At 33.8% G+C, this 22406-nt stretch overlaps 1 pseudogene; it reads right to left on the bottom strand.

Annotated features, from left to right (window-relative positions):
• Positions 1-3762: 3762 nt before the first annotated feature.
• The window catches only part of LOC112940692 (aspartic proteinase 36-like), a 29053-nt pseudogene continuing 10409 nt past the window's right edge, over positions 3763-22406 (bottom strand).

Consider the following 22406-nt stretch of genomic DNA (forward strand, 5'->3'; position numbering starts at 1 on the left):
TGAAGTCTAAAATTAGATCTTAGTATTTAAACTCTCTTAATATACCTAAAATACCCTAAAATAATCATCCTTGTTTCATAAAATTCTTGATGTTAACTTACAAAACACCCCAAGCCAAGGCAGTGCGTCCAACAGCTTTTGCAGGACCACCATCGACGGACCCAAGCAATGGCATCGACTGAACGACGTCCCGTGCTTCTGGGCGTCATTTGGGTTTGCATCTAGAAGAGTGGAGGTTTTATATCCAAGGTCAAGTCCCAACCTACACCCCTAGAGGACGGGGCGTCGTCTTGACTACGGCCAGTAGGTTGATGGGCGTTGATTGTCCATTTTTGGTCGCTTGGTTGCCAAGTCTAGTGTCCTTCACTAGGGCCCCTTATGGGTCGTAGGTAGAGTCGTACCCGTAAGTTGATCCCCTAAACATGGTCATCTAGTAATCAGGATCACCCCACATCAATTTCAATTAAACAAACACGTAAAACTCTTTAGAACATGCTAAGACACACAAGCACTTTCTAATGCAAATATTCCAAACATAATGGACGTTCTGGGACGTTTGACCTCCAAACATCACCAAAATTTAGACACTGCTTTAAAACATCATTATTAACCATTTTAGCACAAAATTAACTCATGAGACATATGCGAGGCTCTAGTTCAACCTAGTTCGTTTTAGGGATGTTACAAAGTCGTAACGATGAAATGAAGTCATTTTCACATAAATGACATGGAGGGTTGTTACGTGTAAATACTTGGCCAATTAATTGTGTGCATTTTATCGTATGAATAACAAGAAAGTGGCACCAATTAATTGTGAACGTTCTTTCTATACTTCGACATGTTATTGCATAATTGGTACCCATTTCTAAATACTTTTGTGCTGATATCCCACCCTATTATTGTGATGACGCATGGTGTGAATGTATATATATATATATGTATATATATATATATATATATATATATATATACACACATACATATATATATTAAATTGTCAACTAAATATAATATAAATAGGAAACAAAGAAAACGAAACATCATCATCAATTGAATTAGTGAGCATAAAAAAAATAAGATATAGCTTTCAAAGTGTGGAATTTTTTCCTCATGTTTATGATGATGGGGATGTTAAGTCTTTTACTTAATTTTATCTTTAGTAAAGGAGTATAATATACTTCTCTCTAATATTTTCTAAGTTAATTTGAAAAGCTTGTTGTGTTGAAATACGAAATGCGCTTTACTATTAACTATAGATTCTAACATTTAATTTGATAGGTGTTTTGCCAAAGGTTGAAGCAAAAGACATTCCGAGGTGTTGCAACACAGATGAAGGTTGTAAACATCTTTGTGGCGATATACCTCCCTATTATTGTGATGGTGAATGTGGAAATCGGCCTCCCAAAGGTCCTGTTACAGAAACTAGTGAAAACATAAATTGAAGAATTAAAATTCCATAGCGTGAAATAGAAAGGAATAATATATTTGAAATTTAATTTATGTTTCAATGTAACTTGAAACATAGCATTACCCAAATAAGAAGATTATTGTTTTCTTTTGTTTTGTTTCTGGGTAACTTACAACAAGACATTAGCCAACTCAGAAAGTCTATTGTTTCTTTCTTTATATCATATACCTTTATTTTGATAAATAATATCATATTTTTATTTCTTTTTAGGAGCATTTCTCTATAAAAAGTTCACTTTTTTAAAAAAAGTTGAATGCCAAAGAATACATTTTACAAACAAAACTTTGAAATTCAACTTTAAGTTTAATTCAAACAATTTTAAGAATATTCTTTTTCTTCCCCCCAAAAATTACTCACCCAAATTATATAACAACCATCAATTTGTAGTAATTGCCAAACACAACTTTAATTCTAAACTATTTTCTTATTTTAAAAATAAAAACTATTTTTATAAAATTTAACAAAAAAACATGGCCAACCATTAAGCTTGATGGTCGGTTGTGCTACTCGACATATTTGTCTCGCTGCTACTCAAGACCTGTAGGTTTGAATGCGTTGCCCCCAACAAGGGGTGTTAGTACGAAATAATGTACATAACATGTAAGATATGTTGGAAGTTGACACTAAATTAAAAGTATTGCACAAAAAGGGAAGGGATGAAATACAAGTAAAATATGCAATCTCCTCATAACAATAAATTATAAGCACATGAAAAGCAATTGCGTAACAGGTCCACTATTAGCTTGATAGGTACAAAAAACACAGAATCCCTTTAGGTCCTAACGAGAGTAACAATTGCTAAATACCCATAGTAGCTCCCTTACCTGGATCCCAACGACAACATGTTCTAAATTCTCTGAATGTAGATCTTCCAAGAATCAATCACAATATATAAAAAAAAATTAGCGGCAATTAACACTTTTTGTATGTGTCTCTAAAGGATTTAGCGACATAGGATCTAATGACACTTAACTAATGTCGGTAAAGACTTTAGCACCCTTTAATAATGTGTCTATTTATTGCCTCAAAAAGTTATATTGTTGTAGTTAATGCAAATATGAGGTTCTGTGATAAAATACACATGTGCTACCCGTAGGTACAACCTACCTAACCTATAGACACGGACTACTCTGCACGTAGAATTGGTCTACAATGATCATGGGCACGATCTACCCTGCCTTGAGTGATTTCTCACCTATCTTGTCATGGCCTAGTGGAATGCTCGAGTATAGATTCTCTATACTCCTGTAAATGGTTGAGACCGGGCGGCCCATAGATATAAAAGGGTAGGCTCAATATAACAATAAATATGTATGCTAGTGTATGTGTTTATTGAGGCCAAAACAAGCTTCTAGAAGTTAGACGACAAAATATCAAGAAAATAACAAGTAATCATAATTGATCAAAATTTAATCATAACATGTTTTTCAAATTCACTAATTATTGAGTTGAGTGTCACCGGTAGACGTTATATCATTTTGAGGCAGCCAACAAAGTAGGACAAGGCTAAAAGTCAGATAATGTCAATAGAATTGCTATAAAAAGCTTAGATCTTTACGATCAACAAAGGCGAAAAATGTGTCTATGAAGCTTGCTCAACCCTTTATTTCTTCTGGAAATAATAAAACTTGACGTTATGAATGAATAATTTGATTTTGAGCTTTTCATATACCTCTCGTTATGAACTAAAAGTACAACAAAAGGGGATACATGGATTTATTTTATTGAATATTAATATTTTAATTCATTCGTCACAACTTGAGATTATTTCATTGTTAAGAATTTTAAATTATCATTAACCAGCAAAAAACATTACACCATAGGATTTCTTATTATTATATCAGACACCTTCTCAGAAGAGTAACAATTAGATGTTAAGTAACTTGGAATTACTGTGGTGGTTCAAATATCTTGTTAACTTAAGTATTCAAATCAATTTATTTTGACATGAAAATTACATATAAGCGACAAAAGTTTTGTTCATAAGATGATAAGATTATGTAAAAACAAGAATTTATGGAGTAAAAGATTTTTTAATAACTTTCCAAAATTGATTTCTTAATTTTCCTAAAATAAAAAAGTTAATCTGTTTTCAAACAAATATCTACTAAACCATATGAAAATTTTTACTTAAGTTCAAAATACATAAGCCCATATCAAGGTGAATTTTTATTTTTACATTATTTCCTCTTTAATGTTCCTCCTATTATCTAATAATAATATTTTTTTGGTTATATGATGGAGTCAACAATACAAGAGAAATCTAAAGTAAAGCTACACAAACATGAAATTAATCATTGGCTCCAAAATAGGTTAAGGATGAACAAAATTAGCCCTAGCATATGATAGATGGTGCTAGCCTGAGTAACATCATATGTGCCAAAGGTTATAGATACGTTCACATGTAATGAACCTGCATGAAATAAAAAAAAATTAAGTCATCAATAACGTCAAATCTATTTAACAATATCACAAATAAAATCATGAAAATGCTACTTACAATTATAATTTGCCCAACCAATTCTTTGTCGAGCCAAATCATATACAATGATCCTATCTTTAAGTGCAACATCTGAGTAACAAGGGAGAATTTCATAAAAATTAAATTATGATGAAACTAGGGAACAAAGAAATAAAACATCTGGTAAATTACATAAGGCCTTATTTTTCAGTATTTTACGATCAGGATATTAAAATGTAATACTAACAGTAAAAGTATATGAAAAGTAACCATTATTCAAAAACTAACCTCCTATAGTTGTTAGGCTTAAATCCCTTCTTATAAAGTGAATGCACCACTTAACAGCAACATCCTGTTAAACACATATAATATAACATATGAATTTTATTGTTGAAGATTTTAAACTACAAATGAAGATCGAATCAAATACTTACAACAAAACCCATATCCTTGAGATAGTCTGTTGGTGTTAAATTCATGGATGCATCACCAGCGAAGTTTAGAGAAATTGTAGGAAGCACCTCGGCTATGTTCTCTAAGAAACTGCTCAAGTCATTAAAGAGACCAATTAGGTATTCAATTAATAACTTTTATTAAGTATTCACTGATAGAAAACAAAGTCATTTAACTTGAGGAAATGAGATAGCATGGGTACATTGCTGATTTGATTGGCTTAGCTGAAGGTGAAACAACTACAGCTATCTGCACATTAAATGTTCAAGTTAAGAAAAATGGTAAATTAGTTTGCTTTTATTGTACATGTACATGTTAATACATAATTAGAAGAATAGTTGAAATCAACTTTGTTTGATCTATAGGATAAACAAGCATATCTCCTAGAATTTTGAAAAGTTAGGAGAAATAGTCTATCAAATTACCGTACGTTGCCTTATTGCCCGATAGAGCACTGAAGGTAGTGGTTACTGCCTTGATGCATTAGCACACGTCAAAAACATTTAATAATAGCCCTAAGTCGGGGTTCACCTCCCAAGTCAAAAAATGTATCCTAGCTAGCTCTCAAGAAACTGATTAATCTCTACACGGATTATCCGTCATCCAAGGTATGAGTTGGCCATAAAATTTTGATTATTTATTCATCCTTAACACAAATGTTTATTTCTAACTTTTTGTAATTTTTGATTTTGAGATTTGTACCTACATCTTCACACATCTGCATCCATAGATCTACTAGATCTCTCTTTCTCTCAATTGTACCTAATTTAGACCTCGAAGATGAGTCACCAAACTTGTGTGTTCTCTTTCCCCGCCTTTTTTTTAAACTTTGAATTATTTCTAGAAATTTTGGAGAATAATTATATTAGATACTACCTCTAAAGTGATACAATTTTCTCATTTGAGATAGGCACTTGTTCTGTTATTAAGGCTAGGGATGTTGCATTGAGGACGATATGCTCTTTTACTTGTGGTGGTTGTACATTGAGTTAATGTTAGTGCTCAATATTATTTTATATAATCTTCTAGGTTGTGGAAGTAGCTGTGATTACCTTCAAGACGACAGAGTATGACTATGGAAGCATTGGGTCCCCACCGAATATCCAAGTAAGTTAACTCTGTAGATCTTTTTTACATGCTGCAAGCATCTCTTGTCATGAAATCTCTTATAGTACCCTCGGTGCGACTGACACTGTTCATAGATATATATATATGCCAAACCACTAAGTTGAACATATATTAAACTCCAATTCATAACTTTGGGAGTATGATAAGCTTAGTTCTAAGAACTTAAGGTTAAAGCCATTAAGTTTAGATCATGGATTTGTCTCAGTTATGAGGTTATAATTGAATAGGAGAATTTGTGCTCCTCCTAATCCCAACATTATTATGTTCTCTATTGAGAAAGGGAGAAAAAACAACAAAGGTTTGAGCTGGGCGGGACAGTATTCTTTGTGGTTATCTAATTGTTGAGTTTGAAACATCTTAATATATATAGGGCAACCCTTGTTATCAGGTAGAGTTGGTGGCTTGTAGACCACCTAAAGCTCCAATGATTTTATTAGTAATTGCCACATACCGGAGTAGTCGACTGATTTTCCATCAACGAAAAAACACAAGAGACTTTTGAAAGCCCACAGGCTTTGCAAACTTTTGATTGGTTCTGTGGAACTTCAAATCCAACATGCACAAAAAAGAAGGCTCTAACATGAATCCAAAGTTGATATAGGAATAGCTTTGGTCTTTGTCCCTTGAAAGATTTTATTTCTAGTCTATCTCTAGTAACAACATGGAGAAGCACGCCAATACTAATGAGATAAAGCAATGTAAACATATGCAGATTATAAAGGATGGTTATCAATGGAGGAATATGAATGCTGAAACGGTGACCAGCTGGACAGAATTGTAGACACAGTACTTGACCACTTTTGTGATGAATGATGAGCAATTTCAACTATATCTTACGTCAATGATAAGCGAAAGGCGAGTCAGAATGTATAATTGCAGACATGGAGCACTTGGGGCTAAGATTGGGGTACCGTTTCTATTTGGCTGCTTCAGAAGGGCTTACGTTTTTGCTAAGATTTGTGGCCATAATTTATGGTTGTTTGAACTATTATTGGCTTAATTAGATTTAGAGCATTGTTCTAAGAATCAATTTGTGGAGGTTCAAACCGTCAAAAAATAACCTCCGCTACTTGTTACAGGGGTTAGCAAAAAACCGCCACAGCTTAATTATGAAACACCTAATTTTGGGGGTTGTTGAAACCTCTGTTACAGCAAATTGCGGGGTTCCTAACCCCCATAGTATGTAAAATAAATCCCCGCTATTTAGTCTCTTTTTTTTAATAGAATATCTTCCATGAATGAGTTTAATAGAACCCCAAGAATCCTCCATAAAAGAATCCTATTCCAATGAATATTCTTACCCCCTTGAGTTTTACAAGATCTCAGGTATGAAATCATGAAAGTTAACGGTTTTTGTCTAGAAAACTAAGTGTAATGATTTCTTAACAATTTTTTTTACAACTTCTTAATAGTTTCTTGATATTTCTTGATGAATTCTTTAAAATTCTATGTCACGAATCCTTGAATGATAAAGAAATTCTTCAAATATAAATCTTATGATGTTATCTTATGTTTTCTTGATTATAATATTATGATGTGATATATATCTCTCATGAATGCAAAGATATGATACATGAGTTGTAACCTCATAACATGAACAAAAATAATGAACTATAATCCTCAAAAGGTATGAATATGAGTATTCGAGCTAATCCATGAACACATGGGCATAAGGGAGATAAATGGTTAACAGAGAAGGCATAAATAAATCTAAATGATGAACGCCTAAAGTTATGTTTGCTGACGTAGTTTAAGGATCATGCAGTTGGTTCGTATGTCTCATTCTTTTATATGTCCAGTAAGGGCTATGTATCATATTCGGTAAGGTATGAGATGACTTAGCTGATCGAACCGAGATTAAATTACATGAGCTCACATGGTGGTTTTTGTTGGTTATACCGCTTAAATGGTAGTTTTTGTTGGTTATGATATTATACTTCTATAATGAACTAAAATATTAGAAATACATATCCCTAAGGCAGTCTAATTAAATGACCTCATCTCTTAAGCTTCCTATATTACGATCATTACTATGGTTGTTGCTTCTTCTATTGATCTTGATATGTATGTTATGTTTTATTATGTCATTTTACATACATTACTATTTCACATGTACTTACATCCCTTTTGTTGGGGGCTCAACATTCTTTTATTGATGCAGACTTAGGTGTGCATGCACGTGATCAAGCCGCTCCCTAGGTTTCATATCTTCTGCTATTGGTCCCTTTATTTCATGGGGCATAGTATTCAATTTTCTACTATTTTATGATATGTGTTTAAGTTATAACAGGGGTCTTGTCGTGGTAGACATTACTTAGTGATATTTAGAGGTTTCATAAATACAGTTAGACCTGTGTGTTCTTTTTTCAATATTATGATTCAAATATATGCAAAGTCTATTAAAACGTTTTTAAACTATGTTTACACTCATTACTAATATCATGTTATTGATACGCTGGGAATTACTTACTTGAGTTTTGTTGGGTTATTGGCCTTTTTCCCTTCCTATGTGGATAAATAAAAGTCCAATTTGGACCAACCCATTTTTGCTCATAGGCCCATTCTTATGAGGCAAATTTAAGTCTATTTAGGTCTTATTTTCATACACACAGAGAGTGTTTTCAGTAGCCAAAAAGAGAGAAAGAGAGCAGTTTTCGCAGTCAAGATCCAGCCCTAACAGCCAACTTCAAATTGCGATTCCCACTTTGTTTCTTGTCCGATTGAGCTGATTTTTGGACAGAATATTATATTCATCTCAATCTTTAAATAGGAACTGACATAGTTGGATTTGGTGGCCTGTAGCTTCAGTTTTGTTGTCGTGAACAGTAGCTGCGAAGTTGTTGATTTTGCTCCTTTAATTCTCTAGATTTGGTTCAATCTTATTTTGTTGTTGCTCGTTGTTTGACACTTGTTTTGTGGCCAATTTTGGAGAACAATATTGTAACTCTTGGTGATTATAGTGGAGCTTTTGGTCCCGTGGTTTTTTACTCTTCATATCGAAGGGTTTTCCACGTAAATCTTGGTGTCTTGTGTGATTGGTTTATTATTGCTTTCTTATATTTGTTTGGTTGAATTACTTGCTGCCTTACTATCATATTGTTTGTGGTTTTTTATCTTCTCTTGGTTCAAATCGAGAAGGGAAAGTATAGACTTGGGTATTCTTCCGCTGTTATCCTGTCAGGCATTCTTTGTCAGTGCCTTGTCTTTCCCAACAAAGTGGTATCGGAGCATTGGTTATTGTTGATTGTCGTTTTGAATGATGGAGGCAAATATGAGAAAAATGGTGGGTTTAAATGGTAGTAACTATCATATTTGGAAAGGCAAGATGAAAGATCTTCTATTTGTCAAGAAGATGCATTTACCTGTGTTTGCTTCTAATAAGCATCAGTCTTTGAATGATGAAGAATGGGAATTTGAGCATCTGCAGGATTGTGGATATATTAGACAATGGGTTGAAGATAATGTTAGAAATCATATTGTGAATGAGACACATGCCAAAAGTTTGTGGGACAAGCTCGAGACACTTTATGCTTCGAAGACTAGCAACAACAAGTTGTTCCTATTGAAACAATTAATGAATATCAGGTATAAAAAGGGCACTCCTATTTCTGATCATATTAATGATTTTCAGGGTGTTCTTGACCTGCTGCCCGGAATGGGTGTAAAGTTTGATGATGAGATACAGGGACTTTGGCTTCTTAATACTCTGCCAGACTCTTGGGAAACTCATCGAGTTTCTTTGACTAATTCTGCTCCCAGTGGTGTTGTAACCATGGAATATACTAAGAGTGGTGTCTTGAATGAAGAAATGAGAAGAAGATCTCAAGCCTCATATTCTTCAGCTTCACACTCCGATGTTGTGGTTACTGAAGATAGGGGGAGAAACAAGTCCAGAGGTCAGAATGATAGAGGTAAAAGTAGAAGCAAGTCAAAGTCTAAATACAAGAATATTACATGTGACTATTGCCACAAGAATGGGCATATCATGAAATATTGTTACAAACACAAGAGAGATATGAGACAACAAAAGAGAGAAGGCGATAATGAAAATCGTGTTGCTGTTGTTGATAATGATGATCTTCTTGTTTCTTGTGATGCAAATACCATTAATCTTGTTCGTGATGAGTCTAGCTGGTTTGTGCATTCTGGAGCTACTTTTCATGTCACGCCAAAGAAGGAATTATTTTCTTCTTATAGTCTAGGTAATTTTGGAACGTTGAAAATGGTAAATAATCATGAAGTTGAAGTTATTGGCATTGGGACAGTTTGTTTGGAAAGTAACAATGGTTCCAAACTAGTTCTCAATAATGTCAAGCATGCTCCAAATGTTCGCTTGAATTTGATTTCTGTGGGATATCTTGATGATGAGGGTTATGTTAATACACTTGGTGTTGGCCAGTGGAAGATTACTGGAGGTTTGATGGTTGTGTCCCGTGGTGACAAGTTGTCTAACTTGTATGTATTTCAGGGCTCCATGTCCAGAGACTCAGTAAATTTGGTGGAGAATGATACTTCATCACAGTTATGGCACAGAAGGCTGAGTCATATGAGCGAGAAGGGGATTGATAGTTTGGCTAAGAAAAATTTTCTTTCTGGAGTGAAACAAGCAAAGTTGAAGAAATGTGTTCATTTCTTAGCCGGTAAATAGAAAAGAGTTTCTTTTCAGAGTCATCCGCCTTCAAGAAAGCTTGATTTGCTGGAGTTGGTACATTCTGATTTGTGTGGTCCTTTTAAGGTAAGATATCATGGTGGTGCACTTTACTTTGTGACTTTTATTGATGATCATTCTCGCAAACTCTGGGTATTTCCTTTAAAGTCCAAGGATCAAGTACTTGATGTGTTCAAGAGTTTTCAGGCCTTGGTTGAAAGACAAACAGGGAAGACATTGAAATGCATCCGCTCAGATAATGGTGGTGAGTATATTGGTCCTTTTGATAGATATTGCAGAGAGCAGGGTATTAGGCATCAGAAAACTCCTCCAAAGACTCCTCAGTTAAATGGTTTAGCAGAGAGGATGAACAGAACTCTAGTTGAGAGTGTTTTATGTATGCTTTCAGATGCTAAGCTGTCAGATTCCTTTTGGCAGAAGCACTTAATACTGCTGCTTATGTTATCAATTTATCTCCTGCTGTTGCTTTAGATGGTGATGTCCCTGACAGAGTTTGGACTGGTAAGAATGTTTCTTATGATCATCTTAGAGTCTTTGGGTGTAAAGTCTTTGTACATGTTGCTAAGTATGAAAGGTCAAAGTTGGATGTTAAAACTAGGCAGTGTATCTTCATTGGTTATGGTCAAGATGAATTTGGCTATCATTTCTATGATCCTGTTGAGAAGAAACTTGTTAGAAGCCGTGATGTTGTGTTATTTGAAGACAAAACAATTGAAGATTTTGATAAAGCTGACAAGGCTGATTTTCAGAGTAGTGAGAGCTTAGTTGATGTTGATCCAGTTCCTTTGACTATTGCACCGGAAGAAAATATTCATAAAGATGAAAATCAAGTTGATAATGAAGATGGTGATCATGTTCAGAATGACCGCCATGATGTTGTTGATGCTCCAATGCAAGATGATGTGGTTGTCCAACAACCAATTAGTGATGCTCCAGAGAGTTCTCTCAGACGATCTAGTAGAGAGAATTCCTTTATCTCGTTATTCTCCCAATGAGCATGTACTCTTGACTGACGGGGGAGAACCTGAGAGTCTTGATGAGGCCATGAAAAGTGAAGAAAAAGAAAGGTGGTTTGATGATATGGAATATGACATTAATTCCTTGCATGATATTCATACCTTTGATTTGGTTAAGTTACCTAAAGACAGAAAAGCTTTGAAAAACAGGTGGGTTTTTCGGGTGAAACAGAAGATGGTAATCCAGTTCCACGGTACAAAGCTAGATTAGTTGTCAAGGGATATAATCAGAAAAGGGGAGTTGATTTTGATGAGATATTCTCTCCAGTTGTGAAGATGTCATCCATTTGTGTGGTTCTAGGCTTGGCTGCAAGTCTAGATTTAAAGGTTGAGCAAATGGATGTTAAAACTGCTTTCCTCCATGGTGACTTAGATGAAGAAATTTATATGGAGCAACCGGAAGGTTTTGAAGTCAAGGGTAAAGAGAATGATGTTTGCAAATTGAAGAAGAGCTTGTATGGTTTGAAACAAGCTCCCAGGCAGTGGTACAGGAAGTTTGGTTCTTTTATGAGTCAGCAAGGCTTCAAAAAGACTTCTTTAGACCATTGTGTTTTTGTGCAAAAGTTCTCTGACGGTGACTTTATTATTGTGTTGCTTTATGTTGATGACATGCTTGTTGTTTGTCATAATAGTTGCAGGATTCAGAAGTTAAAGCAAGAGTTGAGTAAGTCTTTTGCTATGAAAGACTTAGGACCAGCAAGGCAGATTCTTGGCATGCAGATTGTCCGTGATAGAAAGGCCAAGAAATTGGTATTATCACAAGAGAAGTACATTCAGAAAGTACTTTGCATATTCATCATGGACAAAGCTAAGGTTGTCAGTACACCTTTAGCTATGCACTTCAAATTGAGCACGAAACAGTGTCCTTCTAGCGATGATGAAAAGGAAGATATGAAGAAAGTTCCTTATGCTTCAGCTGTTGGTAGTTTGATGTATGCGATGGTTTTTACAAGACCGGATATTGCTCACGTTGTTGGAGTTGTTAGCCGTTTTCTTTCTAATCCGGGAAGAGAACATTGGAATGTTGTGAAATGGGTTATGAGATATCTTTGTGGCACTTCTAGTCTGAGTTTGTGTTTTTGTACAGGGAAGCCTATTCTTTGTGGTTATACTGATTCAGACATGGCTAGTGATGTTGATACTCGCAAGTCTACTTCAGGGTACTTGGTTACTTTTGCAGGGGGAGCTGTGTCTTGGCAATATAGGTTGTAAAAATGTGTTGCTCTATCTACTACAGAAGTTGAGCTTATTGCTATCGTTGAAACTTGTAAAGAATTGCTTTGGATGAAGAGATTCTTGGGGGAACTTGGTTGTGCTTAAGAGAGGTATGTGCTTTATTGTGATAGTCAAAGTGCTATACATCTTGGCAAGAATTCTACGTTCCATGGTCGGTCTAAACACATTGATGTGAGATAGCATTGGATTCGAGATGTGTTGGATTCTAAATTTCTTGAGCTTGAAAAGATTCATACAAATGACAATGGTTTCGATATGATGACTAAAGCTTTGCCAAGAGGGAAGTTTGAAGATTGTTACATGGTCGCCGGGATGGCGATCTCCTCCAAATAGTTGTGAGGGGGAGAATTGTTGGGTTATGGGCCTTTTTCCCTTCCTATGTGGATAAATAAAAGCCCAATTTGGACCAACCCATTTTTTCCCATAGGACCATTCTTATGAGGCAAATATAAGCCTATTTAGGTCTTATTTTCATACACACAGAGAGTTTTTTCAGCAGCCAAAAAGAGAGAAAGAGAGCAGTTTTCGCAGTCAAAATTCAGCCCTAACAGCCAACTTCAAATTGCAATTCCCGCTTCTTTTCTTGTCCGATTGAGCTGATTTTTGGACAACATATTATATTCATCTCAATATTTGATTAGGAACTGACAGAGTTTGATTTGGTGGCCTGCAGCTTCAGTTTTGCTGTCGTGAACAGTAGCTGCGAAATTGGTGATTTTGCTCCTTTAATTCTCTATATTTGGTGCAATCTTATTTTGTTGTTGCTCGTTGTTTGGCACTTGTTTTGTGGCCAATTTTTGGAGAAAAATATTGTAACTCTTGGTGATTATAGTGGAGCTTTTGGTCCCGTAGTTTTTTACTCTTCACATCGAAGGGTTTTCCACGTAAATCTTGATTGAAGGCTATTATAGAAGTTATGTGTGGTCTAATTCAAATGAGATAACGAATAAGTCATTAATAGCATGGTCTAGAATATGTCTACCTAAGGCATCTAGACGGCTCAATCTAATTAATCTAGCAGTATGGAACAAAGATGCTATTGCCAAGACATGTTGGGACCTCTCTGATAAGCGGGATAAATCAGGTGGATTCATGCATATTATATAAAAGGCCATGAGCTACATACTATGAATATTTCAACTCAGGCTTGTTGGATGGTGAAAATGATTCTTGCTGGCAGGGGAACACTTGTGCAGGTTCACACTGAGATCAAGCCTGGACATAGTGTGATCAGGCAAATATATTTGCTGCTTCTTGGGGTGACATCGAAGATGGCTTAGAAATGTCTTATGTTTCAGAAGAAAGCAAGGCTGAAAGCTGTGCTTACTATGTGGCTACATCTTTATGGAAGATTTCTAGCAGCTGACAGCTTACTTAAATGGGGTAGGGTAGTGGAACCTATTTGTGTTTTGTGTAGTGAAAGGGACGAAATAAAGGAACATTTGCTTTTCAGTTGTCATTATACGATTCAAATCTGGACTAGAATCTTTACTTAGCGAGAATGGAATGGACAAAGTTGGAGAAGCTGGGATCAACATATTGAATGGACTATAGCTCATGCTAAAAGAAAGTCTCAAAAAGCTATTTTATTCAGAATAGTCTTTGCTGAAGTGATACATGCTGTGTGGATAGAGAGAAACTTGAGAATCTTTAAAAAAGATAGAGATTGGGAGGAATTTCCAGAGAAATTGCATATGTTTGTAATGTTAGAAGTCATGTCGGATGTAGCCCCCTTTTGCATAGTTTAGTCTTTTGATCCTTTCTAGTTTAGTGGTCATACTTAGTATGCTTGGACTTTAATTTAGTCGTTTTTGTGTTACTTTTGAGATAACCAACAGGGTGTGTTGTTTGGTTAGGTTATGTAATTGAAGTAACTTGGTGATTAATATAAGGATTAGTTACCAAAAGAAAAAGATATGCTCGAGTCAGGCATCGAGTGTCAGTCCCACATAGGATCTAGACTCGGGGCATGACAACATAAATTCTTTTATGGATCTAGAATCTTAAGTATTATATTTTTTTAACTATTATATATATAATAATTACAATTACTTGATCATCACGTAAAATGTCAAAATAATTTATATTTATAACCTGAACTATATAGCTTAATTAATAAGACATCAAGAAAATATATGTGTGGTTGAGAACGATTGGTGAGAAGAATACTTACAGCATTGACAACTGATTCATAAGCTTCCGTGACAAGATAAACTAAACTTGTACTGGAATCAACTATAGTTCCTCGATCACCTGAGTTTGCAAAAGCTTTTGGATCAATAGGTAAAATTCTTCCATGTACAGAAATGCTCTGCAAATACACATTGTAATGACCCCTACAAGAATTGGAAAAAGAAACAAACTAAATGTCATGACAGAAGAATTATTTTGAAAAAAACAACAATAATTTATAAAACGTTGAATAAAATAATGCTCTTGGAAAATTGCAGTACGTACTTTGATGGAACAAGGGGAGTATAGACCATACTCAGATGCAAAATCTCACCGAGCACTAATATCCCTCCACCGCTTCCCTCTCCTTTTAAACAATGTGAAAATGATTTCGGAGAAATTCCATGTGAAGAAAGTTGAGATATTATTGATAGTCTCTGTTGACCAAATCCGAGAATTCCATCAACTACTTTATCTGTCAAGATCAGGTCTCCTAATTGAGAGGTACTGCACCTGTTTTGATTTTACACTATTAAATCACCTAACGATATATTTAAGGTATAAGCCTCTTATTATGACATTCATAATTAAAAAATTAAATTGGTTACCTATTATGCTATTACTATAGATAATGGTTATCTCATGGTATAAATTATTATTTTGACAAAATTTACTCACACAAATATAGTTACACAACTTCAGCTCTAAATTATTATGAATCACACATTAAAGGTCTAAATTATTAACATAATTGTTTTATATAAGAATGAATCAATATAAATGATATTTTCTTTACTTACATTTTTTATTGATTGTTAAGTAATTAGCAATTTAGTACATTGTTAATGATATTACTTTAAATTTAATTGGAATAATAATAACTATTTTGCTATTAGATATATAACTAGTAATGCCATACTTTGTGATTTGTAATATTCAACCCAAAAAGATATCATATCCGTGACTTTTTTTATGGGATCAAACTTTAACTATATTGAACTTCAAGTAATTTTTGATAAATATTTTGAACATCTCCATAGATAAATAAATCAATTAAATGTAATGATTCTATTCATAATATTTTCAAGTAAATAATAAAAAAAATACCACTAACTAAATTTACGACAATTTTTTTATAATACTTTCATGTAAGAAAATCATCAGCTAATAGAAAATCCCCAAGTATATCATCACAAAAAAAAATTCTACAATTTGTTGCGCAATAATAAAATACTCAATAAATTCCCTGACATAAAATTCGGGGTAAACTCCTATACAATAAATTCGTAGCTAAATTTTTAGAATTAAGATCCAAAGTAATTTCTCACCTGAATTTTTTTAGGTAACTATTTCTAGCTAAATTCGCAAATAGCTTAATTTAGGTATTTCACTGCAAAATAATGAAAGATCAATTTTATTTTCAATGAAGTCACCTATGAAAATGATACCTAAATTAATTTTCATAGCTATTTTGTTATATAATATTTTTGTGCGAAAATGGCATAAAACATATTTATGAATTTTCCTAATAAACAGTTTTTGCATATAAAATAATTTAAAATTTATAGATTTTAGGTAGTTGCATGAAAATCTGTATATTTTTTTGGGGAAATAATTCTCAAATAAAATATTCATATAATACACACTTTTCTACTTGATCAAATTTATTTGTTAGCCATTTGTATAATTAGTCTAATTTTTTGTTTGGAGAGATTGAATGTTGATAGACTCGTCTTCCCTCTTCTTAAAGGATAACAATTGTATTCTTGTATTCTTATTGGAGTTTGATTCTATACTTTCTTTCTGAATTATAATACTCTAGAATATGTGAATAATCATATAAAAGAATACTCACCCGAAAATAATGGATGTTGAAGACTTGGAAATCAACGAGGTCCTCATAATTTTGTCAAAGTAAAATTAATCTAATACAAAATAGCCTGATGTGCCACTATTATCTGTGTAATGCAAGGAGTAAGCACATTGATTTGTTTCGCTGCACTCATCTGAAGTGCATACGAATGCTGAACATGTTGGATTTTATTTGCCCTGATTTCTTACCATAAATAGGTCTTCCTTTTAGGAAAAGGTTTTGGATTGACTAATCCTTTTTCTGGCAGGAAAAGGTTTAGGACTCTATAAATAGAGGCATGTTCCTTCTAACTTAATCAGCATTCACAATGTAGTCTTAAAAGGCTTTGAGAGTTTTGGTTAGAGGGAGAATTTGTGGGTCACAAGCTTGATATGTTATCACTTGTGTGAACCTCCCATGTATTCTGAGTGAATTGGTTGAGGTTGTTTCTCTCTGTATTTTGTACTCTCATATTTATAGTGGATTGCTCATCTCCTTTGTGGACGTAGGTCGATTGACCGAACCACGTTAAATCTTTGTGTCTTTTGGTATATTTCTCGTTGTCTTCTTACTCGTGGTCTTTCGAGGTTTGCTCTGCTAGCTTCCGCATTGACACCTGCTTATTTTCGGTCCTAACAAGTGGTATCAGAGCCAGATTTAATGATGGAGTAAGGTTCAGTGGTTCGATAATCGATGATTGAACCAGGTTAGAAAGAGGTGTTCATCTTGGCGGGTGTAGTTCTAGCCGTAACTTTTTTGACAGTAATGAAGATTTTGTTGGAGAAATTGTTTCAGAGAGGTTCTCTGTGTTGAGACATAAATTTTGCAAAGGAGATTATGGAGAGGAGAAGCAAGTTGTTGAAGATTAAGTAAAGAAGGTGGACAAATTTATTTTGTCAGAAATTCAGGCCAAGGGGGAGATTTGTTGGGTTTTATTTGCTCTGATTTCTTACCATAAATAGGTTTTCCTTTTAGGAAAAGGTTTTGGATTGACTAATCCTTTTTCTGGTAGGAAAAGGTTTAGGACTCTATAAATAGAGGCATGTTCCTTCTAACTTAATCAGTATTCACAATGTAGTCTTAAAGGGCTTTGAGAGTTTTGGTTAAAGGGAGAATTTGTGGGTCACAAGTTTGATACGTTATCACTTGTGTGAACCTCCCATGTATTCTGAGTGAATTGGTTGAGGTTGTTTTTCTTTGTATTTTGTACTCTCATATTTATAGTGGATTGCTCATCTCCTTTGTGGACGTAGGTCGATTGACCGAACCACGTTAAATCTTTGTGTCTTTTGGTATATTTCTCGTTGTCTTCTTACTCGTGGTCTTTCGAGGTTTGCTCTGCTAGCTTCCGCATTGACACTTGCTTATTTTCGGTCCTAACAGAACATGAGATGACAGACAATGTTGATGAATTGTCCGTGTCATAAAAGTTCATCTCAACCTGTAATAATATAATTGTGTTAGAAGTTCATCTAAATCTACAACAATATAATTATGTTCAAAAAAACACTAAAAGAACAAGTTTCTATGTCATAATTGTTGACACTCAATTTTGACTATTTGAATTTCTAAAACAGATGATGATGATTTGTTATATTCCTACTGGTAGTACAACTTTTGGACTTTTTCTTCTTCTTTTTTAAAGTAATTATTATTATTATATAATCTGACTAAACAATATTCTATTCTAGTCAAATAAGAAGCCAAATATCACAAGAGAGAAAAGAACAAGGTCCAACACTTACAGCTCAGTTAGTTTCAACCAAATGAAACCTATTCTTGGCCAAAATGACCCCAAATATTGAAGGAATAATTATGCAAATTAGCAAACATTAAGACTGCATTATTTAATAAAGCTATAGTTTCACATAATTATGAGTTGCAGCTATATTTTAATGAAATTTTCTCTTAATTTCGGAACCCACCAAAGAAACTCATATCAGGAATGTGATTTGTATACCTTTTATATAAAACATAATTTATCTATTCTCTTTTACTCAACTAATTTTCTCCTAAAATCTCTCATCCATATCAAAATTGAATTTTGAATTCTCTCATTCTCCCTCTTAACTCAATTCCAGGTACAGGCTCAAACGTGTTTCAACCAACTTTTTTCAATTTGTATATGTTTTTATAGTTCATCCAATCATTCATTATAACATGTCATTTTAAACATGTATAAATAACATATTTTAACATTTACATATATTTTGTATATATGTACAAAAGAACATATTTTAATATATATATATATATATATATATATATATATATATATATATTGTATATATTTCGTGCAATAGAGTTCTCTTAAGACACCTGAAGATTCGTGCATTATTCTAACTTCTCCGACTATGCCTCATCTTCGAGGTACCTAGAATAGTTAAGTTCTTATTCCTACCAATATGGACCCTGAGATGGAGCTAATAGAATGTCAAGAGACTGCACAACTGCTCGAGAAGATCCCATTAGTGCACTTTACTCCAATTGATTCAAAAAGATGCACTCTTGTTCGTGTTCACCTAAATTGTGTTTAGCAAATAATATGATATACTATCAAACCCCTTCTTGAACCTTTATATAGATGATACCTTTAAGGGCAAAGTATGCTCTAGAGCGCTTGGGTAGTGTTGTCACTCAAAAGATAGTGTGATCTTTATGACCCATTAATAGTAGAATTGCCCGAATTATAAGTTTTGAGTTGGAAATCTAATAATCCTAAAGAATGGTGATAGTGATGGAATAAAGTATGTAGTTTCAGTCATGTTCCAGTAAGTTAATAGAACACTAGTAGGCCCTCATATGTTGACTAAAGTGTAATCAATTTGTGGAGATTTCATGTTACTAGCACATAGAGAGTTATTGATTAGGTGACTTGAAGTATGCTATCTTGGCAGTATAGATCAGGTCTAGGTGGTGGATGAAAAATAAATGTGTGTAGGATTTTACATTAATAGACTTGTAATAAGAGTGGTGAGGCAACTAGAAAGTATATGTGCTCCCTTTGTGAGGTAGTAAGTGATGGAAAAATATTTAGGAATATGAGGACTCTAAGCCTTAGGGTGAGAGATGTGCACCCAAGATAGTATAGTATACAGTCGTGTGAAGCTCTAAGCTCATAATTTGCTATGTGTTATTGTCTGTATCCTTGAGTAAAATCAACATAGGCTAGTTTAGATAATTATATGAAATAAGTCAACAAACATAAAAGGTCAGCTTTAGATCTCAGAGCGAGATGATAGGTGATGTATTTAGAAAGAGTAGCAGTTCGTTCATACATTTATGCTCATTTCCTAGAATAAGAGGCCTGGATTCAACTCATGAACGACCTTAATCTTACTCTATGAAGTGGTGAATGTCAGTCTTACGATATACAACTCATAATGTATGCACTCATGTTTCTGAATATGCTTAGTCCCATGAACTAATGATATACCTTCAATTTCTAGTGTTAATGCTACGGAATGCATATTATTAGATCTAACTTCTTGAATGATTCGTGCTTATGATCTTTTCTCTCAAAGATCTTCTAGTAGTCCTACTTCAGTTTTGATAGAGTTGTTGATAGAAGTTGAATGTTGGTTTAGATGAGAGGGTAGATGCTCTTTATGGTGAAGATCACAGTATGTTTATTCCACGTGTGAAAAAGATTGAAATGACGATTGGTTATATGTAGTAGCTAGATCAAAATATTTTGTGTGTTCCCTTATTAATAATACCTGAATTTCTAGTTGGTTGAGATGATAGGAAGATGGATATTTCTTAGAAGAATTGATTACTTAGAAGTTCATGGAGTGTTTATAATACTAGGCTTGAATAGGGTGTTGATATACATGTAAATGACATAATTAAAACTCGAGGTTTGTTGAGTGAATTTGTAAGAAAAAGTCGTATTCTTGAGATGAAAATCCCTACAGAGTTGTAGATCGTGAATACAATGATTTAGATTAATATGATCACCTTATGTGGTTCACCTTGTGACTCCAAGTTAGGCTTGAACACATTAAGAGCATGCAGTTAGACTATGACCTTCAGACCTTCATAGGAGCAGACATATGTACCATTGGAGGAGCTATAGGTAGTAGCTTATGAAGTGTAGGGTTCACAAGAAGGAGCGTAGTAAGAAGTTTTGCTAAGCTTAAAAGCTATTAGTCATATCACTTAAGGCATAGTAGTTCAATTCTTTTTACATGCCCAAGATATCCCTATTTCATGTCAAATAGTTTGAGGTAGAGTATGAACAATGTCTTAATCTATATCATTCATGTTTAATGGACCCAGGCCAGATAGCTAAGACTCTTAAGATTTGTGAGTTCTTTATGTTCGAATATGAGACACAAATCGTGACCGTATTTCTTTCTCAAGAAGGTTATGAGAAACTTTTATGAGAACATTTGATGTGAGCCTTATTTCTATTGTGATTTCTAGAAACTTCATGTCATGACCCGTAATCTGGGAATCTTACGTGAACGTTCATGAGAAGCATACCCTAGTTGAGTTTCCACCTCTCAATACAAACCACTTCTATCTTTGTTAATGGGAAGTTCAAAAGTCACAAAGGTAGTAGAAGTAGCTCATTTCTCTTTTATTGCAACTTGACCATCATTCGAGGATGAATGATTTCAAGTGGGATATATTGTCATACCCTGAAATTTGTAAACTAAGATCAAATTGTTTTTCATATGTGTATAAGGTCATACAGAGTGATTATTAATTGTGCATAGGTGTTAAGGTCAATTCTTTAGTATTTTAATTGATTTGGAGATATTTTAAGGTCATAAGAATCCACTAAGACAAAGTTGAGTTCTAAGTTCCCATACCAATTGAGTTTCGATGTAAGATTTTACAAAGGTCAACTTCAAGTGATCATATCTCTTAGAATACTAAGAGTTAGGTGGCCCATAACTTAATCAAACTAAATATATTTGAGTCTTCTTTCCAAATCCACCAAATTTGCATCAAACAGAATTTGAAGTAAAGAGTTATCATCAATTTACAAACCTGATGGAGTGTAGTGACGTTTAGGCCGCTTGGAAGATATTAATAATAGTCATTTTTGTCATTTTACCTCTAGGAATATCCTAAACAAACTTCTTAACTTTTAAATGGCCTTAAAAATCAGATTTTCATCTTTTTATTCTTCCTACTCCTGTTTCTTGAACTTAAAAGACAAAATCCTAAGGAAAATCAAAGCATAGAACTTTTAACAAGATTCTATTTCAAGGTAAGTCCATCTCCAATGATTTCATTCTTCCCAATTTGAATTCAACATACATACATGAATCGTAAATAGAAATCTTAATTCTTGGTTATAGGATTTTAAAGAAATTTATTCAAGAATTTCAAGTAAAATTTTCTTGACGTTATTCTTCAAGTTAGGGTTCTTCGGCTAGATTCAGCGTGATTTTAAGGTGTGTAGAGCTGTGATAGTGAGGAACTTAGTTCTTGCTCACACCCTACATCTACAATTTTAGTTAATACGATCAAAGTTAAGGTTTCTGACCCCCAACCCCCAATACAACCCCAAGGATCATGATTTTTGATTTATCTCTATTTTTTATCTTTGATTCTGGATTTTTTTTATCACAATTATTGTACTCCATATTTTGTTGATGATTCTTGATTGTTGGTTCATTCTTATAATACCACATGCACCCTTTCTAATCAAAGTTATTTAAAAATCTTGTCGTGGTATTTCATATTCATTATTTTCAAGAATAAAGTATGTTCAAAATTTTAAAAAAGTATTTCAAGAAAGTGTTATTATCTTTGATTTATAGTGCATGATTTAAGAAGAGTTTAGAGAAAGTATATTTTACTTCAAGTGCTTTATTTTCAAGAAAGTATTATTATCTTTAATGTAAAGTGCTTGATTTTAGAAGAGCTCCAATACGATATATTTTTAACTTCATGTGCATTATTTTAAAAGAGTTTTGAAAGTATATTTTTAC

Source organism: Solanum lycopersicum, chromosome 1 (assembly GCF_036512215.1).
Source record: "Solanum lycopersicum chromosome 1, SLM_r2.1".
NCBI classification, from domain to species: Eukaryota; Viridiplantae; Streptophyta; class Magnoliopsida; order Solanales; family Solanaceae; genus Solanum; species Solanum lycopersicum.